This window comes from Malurus melanocephalus, unplaced genomic scaffold (genome assembly GCF_030028575.1).
Source record: "Malurus melanocephalus ecotype Western Australia unplaced genomic scaffold, MMel_1.1 scaffold_41, whole genome shotgun sequence".
NCBI classification, from domain to species: domain Eukaryota; kingdom Metazoa; phylum Chordata; class Aves; order Passeriformes; family Maluridae; genus Malurus; species Malurus melanocephalus.
In genome coordinates, this window is record NW_026623273.1 from 2028604 (window position 1) to 2037962 (window position 9359).

Below are 9359 nucleotides of genomic sequence, written 5' to 3' on the forward strand. Positions count from 1 at the left end.
TCCACAAAATGCAGTTCAGTGAATTTGSTAGAGCTCTGCATGGGGGTGAGATTGCAGAAGAAAATCTGTGTGTCTCTGTGCTTAATTAGAAGTTATTTGAATCTCCCTCATGGTCTGTTACCCTCATTCTGCACAACCTTCTTAGTATTTTTTGAAACATTTTGGAGTGCTAAARAGAAGCATTGGAAGTGCTTGGCATTTCCAGCTTAATTTAAAAAAAAAACTTACAGTTTAGTTACTTAGAAGTTGGTTAGGGTGCGGTGGCCCTAGCTGATTTTACAGCTCTGTATGGGGGCTAGGCTTGCACTTAGTGGGGGCACGGGCTAACTAATGTAGTATGGCACGGACTAGATGACACAGCAGCTACGGAGGTGAACAGCATTGGTCAAGTGAAACTAAATAACCAGTTAGAACAGGGATCATGGTGCGTGGTCATTGGAAGCTGCCCGGTCATGTGATTGGCTGAGGCGTGTGTGATTGGTGTAACTGCATGTGCGGGAGATAAGAAAAGTGTATATAACTCATGCTAGTTTGCTGGTAAAGGGAGTTRATAATGAAGAACCTGGACCTGCTTCCCTCGGAGTTCACGTCGTCTTTCCTGTGGGGYGCGGCATTAGGGTGCTGGATGGAGATTATTTGAGTTAGAAACACTACTACATGCCAATGACAACTGATTTTTTTTGTAACACACCACAATGGTTTTTTGTAGTGGGAGAAATGCAGTTCTTCATGCTGTTCATTCAGCTAAACGCTGCATTTTATTTATAAAATAGTATTTATTTGTTAAAATAAACAATCATCACAGATTATAGAGGATTTATTATTATTACTAAGGCAGATTGGACATCATGATTTCCTGTTGCATGCAGCAGTCTTCATGACTGTTTTAAGATGCTAACTGTAGCAATATAGTAATTTTGTGTGGGTAAATACCAATGCAAGGATTTGCTCGCAGTATCAGCTCTAGACAACTCATGCAATGATCAAAGAGCTGGCTTATCTTTGCAGCTCTGAATGATWGACAGTTCCTGTTTTCTTTCATCCAACAGACACAAATAAGTACATCCCTAACTGACAGGCTGCTGATGAGAATATAAATTGCAACAAACATTACGAAAATAACAATTTATGCTGTGAAATTAGGGTGAAAGTTGCCCATCTACAATATGCACCATGTGCCTCATTTCACGCTCGCAGGTGCAACAGCTTCCTGAAATCTCTTTGTTTTTTTTCCATTTATTTCTGTGAAGATTGTTTGTGAGTGATGTAGGTAAATGAGCTATTTTTAGCTGAAGAAAGAATCTGAATAAATTAATTCTTTAAGGAACAGGACCCGCAATGCCTAAAAGTGGTGTAAAGCTTTTTTAACTTTTTTACTTTTCACAAAAAAACAGCAGCAGCAACAACAAAATCACAAATTCATACTTAAGCAAGACAAGGATGCTAAAAGTTATAATGCCTTCTCATGTACACACATGCCATTACAGTCTCTGTATAGACCAAAACCAGCATCTAAATCGCAGCACAGCAGTGGTGTGTAACTGTTTCTATGTGGAAATTTTATGACTGYAACCTTAAGTATATATTTTTTATGAGGACATTTATTCAGCTGTTTCCATGTAACTTTGGAAATGTGGCTACCTAGGAATTAAGCTTGTCAAAGATAATGGAAAGAAGAAAGGGAAGAAAAAGAATCAGAACCCTGACCACCAGGGAAGAGTGCGCCCAGCAGACCAAGGGAGACAATTCTCCCCCTCTACCTGGATTTGGTGAGGCCTCATCTGGAGTGCTGTATCCAGTTCTGGGCAACTCAGTACAAGAAAGAAAAGGAGTTCATGGAGAGGATTCAGAAAATGTCACAAAGATTATTTGGGGTCCAAAGCATCACTCTCAGAGAGTGTGGGAGCTGATCTTGTTTAGTCTGAAGAAGCAAAGACTGAGAGAAGATCTCATTAATGCATATAAATGTCTCAAATGTGTTTTTCAAAAGGCTCTTTTCAGTGGTACCCTGTGACAGGACAAAGAGCAATTGCCATACTCTAAAACACAGGAAGTCCCACCTCAACATGAGTTTGAACTTCCTTCTGTAAGAGGGTGACAGAGCACTGGAACAGCTGCCCAGAGAGGTTATGGAATCTCCCTCTCTGAAGACATTCAAAACCCACCTGGACATGTTCCTGTGTAACCTTGACAGGGAGGCTGAACTGGAATCTCCAGACTTCCCTTCCAGCCCTAAGGATTCCACGATTCCATGAGTCCCTGCTGTAAATGCTAGCCCATCTTTTTAAGGTATTTTTTCTTTCATTTACTGATGTTGCCCTTTGCTCCAAAACRGTTTGAGAAGTCAGGCATTTCAGCTGAATATGTCTTGCTTTCCAATTCAATAGTCACAAAAAGTATCATAGCCAGGATCTTTTTGCCTTCACAGCTGTGTAAATACTATTGTTCAAGTTGCAGTGAACTGAAGTGACACGATACAAAAAAAAAATCTTTATTGTTTCGTGTTGTTTTTAACCTGCTTCATTTCACTATCTTTAAGTGTATTACATGATCCCAAATTAGGTGAGACAGCATAACAGAGTTAGTGGTAAGGGAGCATAGGAGAAGAAAAAGGCAGAGATGATTAGCTGGGGAAAGTAAACTTTAAACCATGTGTATACTAAGGGAGATGGAGCTGGAGGGTARTATGTGGGAGAAGACTTCTGGACAGGTGCATTAAAATCATTAATGCAGTTTGAAAATCTCCTTCCTAAATTGCAATTACAGTTGCTCGGTAATATACAACAATTCAAATGTGTGGAGCACATTTGAGCAAGAGAACCCAACATCAGCAGCGTTTTTCACTGAAACTTCTTCCTGCCTCCTCCTCCTCCTCTTTTTTGCCTCCTAGTTGTTACTGAACAGATTTTACTTTTGGAAGAAGTCCATGCAGCAGTGAGGGTGTTGGAAAATCCTTTTAACTTTAGCATATAGTGTATGACCCCTATATTCATGGTTAACGCTTAGTTTTGTACCCCACAGTGCTTAGTACAAGAGAGTAACAGAGATTAAAGTAGCCTTGTATTAACTCCCTACATCTGTAACTAAAAGTCTTGTGCCAGCTAATGCTTCCTTGTTTACTTCTATCAGTGATTAATATGTCCTAGTTGATATTTTAGGTTTGAGAACAGGGATTGCGTGTCAGAGCAAAGAATGATAAGAGAAGTAGATCATGACSTGACAACACATTTGAGACACTTTCAAGGAGGAAAGATTCATCAGAAGATCTGGAAATATATCCAAACAAGTCAATTGGAGTAACTAGTATATATACATGTATTCAGGAAATGTGATTAATGTAAATTAGTTTCAGGAACATAAGTTGGTCTGTTAGGTTACTGAGCATGCATGTTTCAAATGCCTCATACATCCAGTGTTGCTAATAAAATAATAGACTTTCTTACCTARCAAATTGGTTGGAGAGTTTATTTCCCCGTTTCCAGTGACATRGGGCCAGACTTGACATGGGAGCAGAAATATATTTCTCTATCAGTAAACTCTGCACATACTTGTACTGAAGAAGTTTCAGACTATCTGATTTTGTGCAGCTTCTGGGGTAACATTTTGAGTACATGAACTGCATCAGAGGACAAGGAAGTCAGCAGTCCTGCCTCACAATGCTAYGCCCTCCCCAGAGTCAGAGACCTGGGGAGAAGTGGCACCTTGCCACRGCAGTGATCCTGTTGCAGCATCACTTTGGAAAGTAGCTGATTTTCAGAACAACTTGATATTCCTGAAAACTGGCAAGAGCCTCTGTCTGCAACTGCTGCAGCATATGATGAAAACCAACATTTTTGGTAGTGTCAGTCTGTGTTATCTTTGTGTCTGCAGACAGAGCTAGACTTCCTCAAAAAYATGCTGGTGCATTTCCATTGCATTCTCATATGAAGGTGGTTTTAGTATTTCTGACAGAAGTTTGTTCATAAGCAAATTGACAGCATTTCCTTGTGTCTACATGCACTGTCATGCTTGTGGGAATGATTTGGTTTCCAAATTGTCCCCCTGCTGTTTGGGGACAATTTGACATGCAGAATTYCCTGGAACCTCAAGTCAATGCTGCRGCTTTTCCAAGTTGCTGCTATTCAATAACTACAATCTTACAAAAATTGCCTACTATTAATATATTTATATTAGCCTGAACAAGGAGTTCAGAAATCTCTTTCCACTGTTTATATTTTTCTATACAAAAGTAGGATTGACAAAAAGTCAAAGGACACTGACAGTCTCCTTACCCTGACTATGCCTTGTAAGGGACATGTTCTTGTCAAGAAGGAAACACCAGCACACTTCAGAGTATCAGTCAAGTGTGTGTTAAGATCCTGATTTTCTGCTGGGGTGTATATAATGTAACAAATCACAGTCCTTCCTGGGGACAGCTAAAGCTGATGCAAAGCAACCTGATGTACAAAAATAATCGTCCATGGAAAAAGCCTAATGTCTATTTTTTTGTGCACTCCCCAAGTTTCAGGCAATTTTTGTTTCAATACAAAGCTTATATTCAGGTATTAGCTGTCATGTTCCATTAAGGGAATCACCTGCATGGCCCTGCACCCCCGTCCATGTCTGCCTGTACTGTCCCCCAGCGTCCACTGCCATGTTACAGGCTCTTTCCTGCCCCTTTTGCTGCCGAGCTCACCCACACGAGGGCATCACATTAGGCGGCTTTTGAATGAGSCTTTTTGCCCTGAAAGCTTTGTAGGTTCTGCTCATGTCAGCACTTCTGTGTTCTGTCTGCCTGGAGGCCGCAGCAGTTCAGGGGGAATTGAAAGCAGTGCCGCAGCACAAAACACCCCACATACACCARATGGGATCACCAGGCTTTTGCCAAACCCACCACAGGGAAACCCTCCGGAAGGCACAAGAGTTCACTATGGTGTGAGAGCCCTGAAGAAGGGGCTGAGGGRGCTTACAGAGCGTGCCACGGCTCTATTGCTGCTCACACCCCAGAGCTTGGCCTCACTGAGGGCTGCCACTGAACACCAGTGGTACTGAACACSAGTGGTAGCTCGGTTAGACGATGTAATGAGCTAAATTGCAGGTGATGTGAGCGTAACAGTGATGGCTGTGTTTGTAGCAACCAGCTCCTGGTTTGAGGCAAGGAGGATGTGGAAGGAACCTGGTGGCCATCTCGGTGACAAGCCAGCCTCTCAGGAGATTGGCAGGCAAGCAGACTCGCTGGCTGGGCAGCTGCTAGAAGCTGTGTACCAGAGGAAATCTGCAGAGATTGGGCTGAGAGGGAGGATGGAGGAGCAGGGCAGGGCAACAAGGAGCTGAGCACAAGCCTTTGTCCTGCCCCCACCACCCAGGTCCCGATTCTGTGCCTCCCTCAGGGGGCTCAGGCTGTCCCGGACCCCGACTCTGCCTCCCTGAGGGGGCTCAGGCTGTCCCGGGCCCCAACTCTGCCTCCCTCAGGGGGCTCAGGCTGTCCCGGGCCCCATCCCGAAAGGGCTTAGCTGTCCCGGGCCCCGACTCTGCCTCCCTGACGGGGCTCAGCTGTCCCGGAGGGGCCTGGGGCAGGCTGGAGCCGGTGCAGGCCCGAGAGTGGCCATCGCAGCAGCGGCACTAGGGAGMGGAGAAGGGAGGGAGCCTGAACTGCGGGAAGGAGATACTGGAGGTAAGAGCGGAAGGCAAACTTTCTCAAGGAAGTTGCTTCAGTTTCCTCCCTATACACCCCCATGTGAATGGCTGCGCAGGGGATTGTCAGCTGGTCTGGCTTCCCCTTGAACAATCCTCCCCCAGCTGCTAACACCAGGAGGAAGTGGAAAAGCAAGAGGAACAGACAGCTTTAGCAAAACACTCCTGACTTCTCTTTTTCTTCAACATGTCCTTCCTCTGCCTGGGAGGCAAAAAGGTGTGCAAAAGTCATGCAAATACCTCACCAGTTGTGTAAACACTGTGGGATGGAGAGAGGGATCTCTCTGGACACTCCGCGCTTTCATACACAAATTTAACAACCTCCTTTCCTGCCCTCTCATATATTAAACATGCATCAGCTCCTCAAGTCTCACTTGTTTTTAGTGCAGAAAAGCAAAACAGAAATTCACATTTCCTAAAAAGCAACACACCCGCAGGCAAAGTCCTGTTGTGMGCTGTTTGCCCTTCTGCACTGCCTTAAGGGGGTAGAGAGGACTTGGTGCTGACATCTGTGCCTCTTCGGATATCACCCAGCTCAGGTATCTTGGGCTTTCTCTGGGAAGTGGGTAATAAAGGTCCTTTACCAATCAATATATCCTCCTTAAATCTGAATAAAAGGCTTCAGATGAGAGCAATTTTGTCTCTGTTAATGTTAGATGATTTCTTAACAACAGCTCTTCAGTCTTTTCATTTTATAAAGTGGAAGATCAGACCTACATTCGTTAGCTATTCCCCAATTCCTATTAGAGGGRTCAGGCTGCTTTTGCTTTAAAAATATGTTTGCTTACAAAACAAAAAAAACCCAGAGTTTTTTAAGTTTTGGAGATTTGTAAATCTTAGGTCAATCTTAACTGGTAAAGTTTAGACAAAAAAGAGTTTTATTGAATAGAAATTGACACTGTTCTGTACTTTATGTGCTCTCAAGAAATTACTTGTCACAAGTGAGGCTAAATTTGAACACATCTGAAACAAAAAAAAAACAAAAAAAAACCCAAAACCAAAACCAACGCCCCCTCCCAAAACCCCAACAAAACAAAAAACCTAAAAAACTAAGGCTCAAGTTAAAAAAACCTCAAGGCTCTCTATATTCCTTCCCWCTCCTTCTGTGATAATTAGTACTGTTTGTTAGAACTACATCTAATGCTTGTAGAGTCTTTTCTCATGGTCTGAAATTTTAATTTTTTTAGTTATCATRTATGCTACACTGCAATTATTTTTATATTCTAAAATAAGTAGGGGGAAAGGGAAAGCTTAAGAAAAAAAAGACAAGGATGTGGCCCAAATAACAACAACAAAGAGAATGCTCTCACAGCATAAACATTTCAAAGCACAAAGAAACTTTAGAAACAGTTTTAATCAAAGACAGTAAAGTATAAAAATAAAAACACATTATAACCCAATCATCTTTAAGAAGAATGTTTCAGAAAATGTTTCGTGAGTTCTTCTGTCTGGTATTTGCGTAATGCCTGACATCCTTTTTATGTTCTTGTCTTTTAAGGTTTTAAAAAACTTTGATTATCCCTGATCTTTAGCAGGTAGTGGTACATTGGTCATAAAGCCTTCTGGCTTTAAAGTGCCTGGTTAGCCTGTGGTATAAATCCGCAAACAAAAGAAAAGAGAAGTTTCAGTGAGAATACATTCACCTGTGCCTCTGGCAATCACAGCAGAAAACTATAGTAAAGTCAGCTTAGACAGAGAGTGTACACAWCCCCCAAATTCTGAAGCCTTTCTGGTATACTAAGAGTTCATTTCGAAAAGAACATTTCTTCCTTTTTATCCTACTTTCCCTTTTCCAAGATTTCCCTCTCTTCTGCTAATCTCACTTATCCCCTTTTTATCCGTATTTGAATGTACTGCCTGGGAAATGAGAGATAAGCGTGCTGTGTGTCCCCTCTTCCATCATACACCTTCCTTGATGCCAGATGGGTCACATTTCAGCCATGCACAAAATGAACGTGTAGCACTTTCTCTGTAGCAGTATCATGTGCCTGTTTTTCCCGAGTGCTGGCACAATAGTGACCTCTAATGGAGGAATCTCTCCCTTTACTAATCATAAACTTTGGGAGGGAGTAAGGGTGGAAAATCTGCAGCCTCTCTAAATTGTTCCAACATTTCATTTCCATTAGTGTTAAAAAAAAAAGATAAAAAATTAAAAAACCAAACCAGAAACCCAACAATAACAACAACAAAACCAAACAAGGAGAAACTAATTGGAATGTAAGGTTTGTTTTTTTTTTTACATTGTTTCCAATGCTTCCCCCTGCTCTTGTCTCTCACTCTGTCCCTATGCATGTCTGAGATGAGTATGACACATTTCCATTAGACATTTGAAAACAGCAATAAAGTCTCTGCTTTGCCTACTTCTCAGCTTCTTGTCTGTTATATGTCCTAGTTCCCTAATCACCTACTGCGAGCACAGGGAATTGAGTTGCTGCTACGTTTGCTTAGTGCCTGCCTGCTGCCTTGCCTAAGAGCAGGGAAGCTATGGCTGCTTTCTGAACCTTAATCATGCAAATTTAGTTACTTAGCAAGTCTGTTGTTTGCACTATTGCAGSCACTTGAATCTGCTGTTTGCAGAATATATGTGAAGGAGAAGGAGAAATTCAGCAGGGTCTCTTTCAGTTTTGCTGTTTCCTCAGAGAAGCTACAGGCCATGACCAATGAGGTAGGATATACCAGATTTTTGGTTCCAGTGGCTAAATTGTATGGAAAAAAAATTCCATGTTTTTGTTAGACAAAATTACATTGCCAACTTTTTCCTGAGCGTGGGCTAGATTGAGAGGTGAGTCTGATGAGCATTCATCAAAGACTGGGCCAYTGAGCAGATCATCAGTTGAACAGGATATTTTTATTGTGGAGCATAGGACCTCTGCTGACTGTCMTGGGGAGAAGAGCAGCAGAAAGCAGAAATACAGCAGTGGTCATCTAGGAGGGCCCATTTGCTGACTCTTCATTCTTGTCGCCTATTGCATAAATTTGAGCCTGAACAACTTYTCTTACAGGATGATGAAAAGAGATTTGATAAAAAACTGTCATGTAAGGAAAAATACGCAAATCCCTGGAAACMTAGGTGTGGAATAATGAATTAGAGACTGAGGTCCAAAAGAGAATAAATAGGGTAAGATCATAGAAATCATAGAAACAGGACCTTTGAGGAATAAACACTTGAAGACATGAAAGGGATTGACAAAAAGATTTTGAAAATAGTTAGAAAAATTTACTGAAATGGAGAAGATCTATAGTTATGCATAAATTGATGTTTTGAGAGTCTTTGTGGAATTGAAATAAGTGAGAACCTGGAGACATGATTTCTGAAAATTTTTCTTCTCCAAAGACATAAGAAAACAGGTCTCCCTATGACTCATCTTCAGAATCAAAATGCAGATACCCTCAGAGGTTTAGAGAAGAATCATAGTATTGTAGAGATTGTGACACTTCTCAAAAACTTAGCTAAACAAATGATCAATGAGAAGAAAAGCTGTTAGAGATGTGTCAGCAGAAATGAAAGCAATATCCAGCCAGTGSTGTAAATACAAGATGCACAAGGTCCTCTGACTCCCATTTCATTCTATGCAAATGCAAACTCCCTAAAATGATTAAAAGCATTTTGCCTATATTTATGGATTAATTTGGCCAATTTCTTATGTCCCACTTTTAAACATGTAATAAATCATTTTCATGACTTT

At 41.5% G+C, this 9359-nt stretch overlaps 1 protein-coding gene across 2 annotated transcripts in view; it reads right to left on the reverse strand.

The window, feature by feature from the left end:
• The window catches only part of FYB1 (FYN binding protein 1), a 57794-nt gene that overhangs the window by 43597 nt on the left and 4838 nt on the right, over positions 1-9359 (reverse strand). The gene's annotated exons all lie outside the window — the stretch shown is intronic.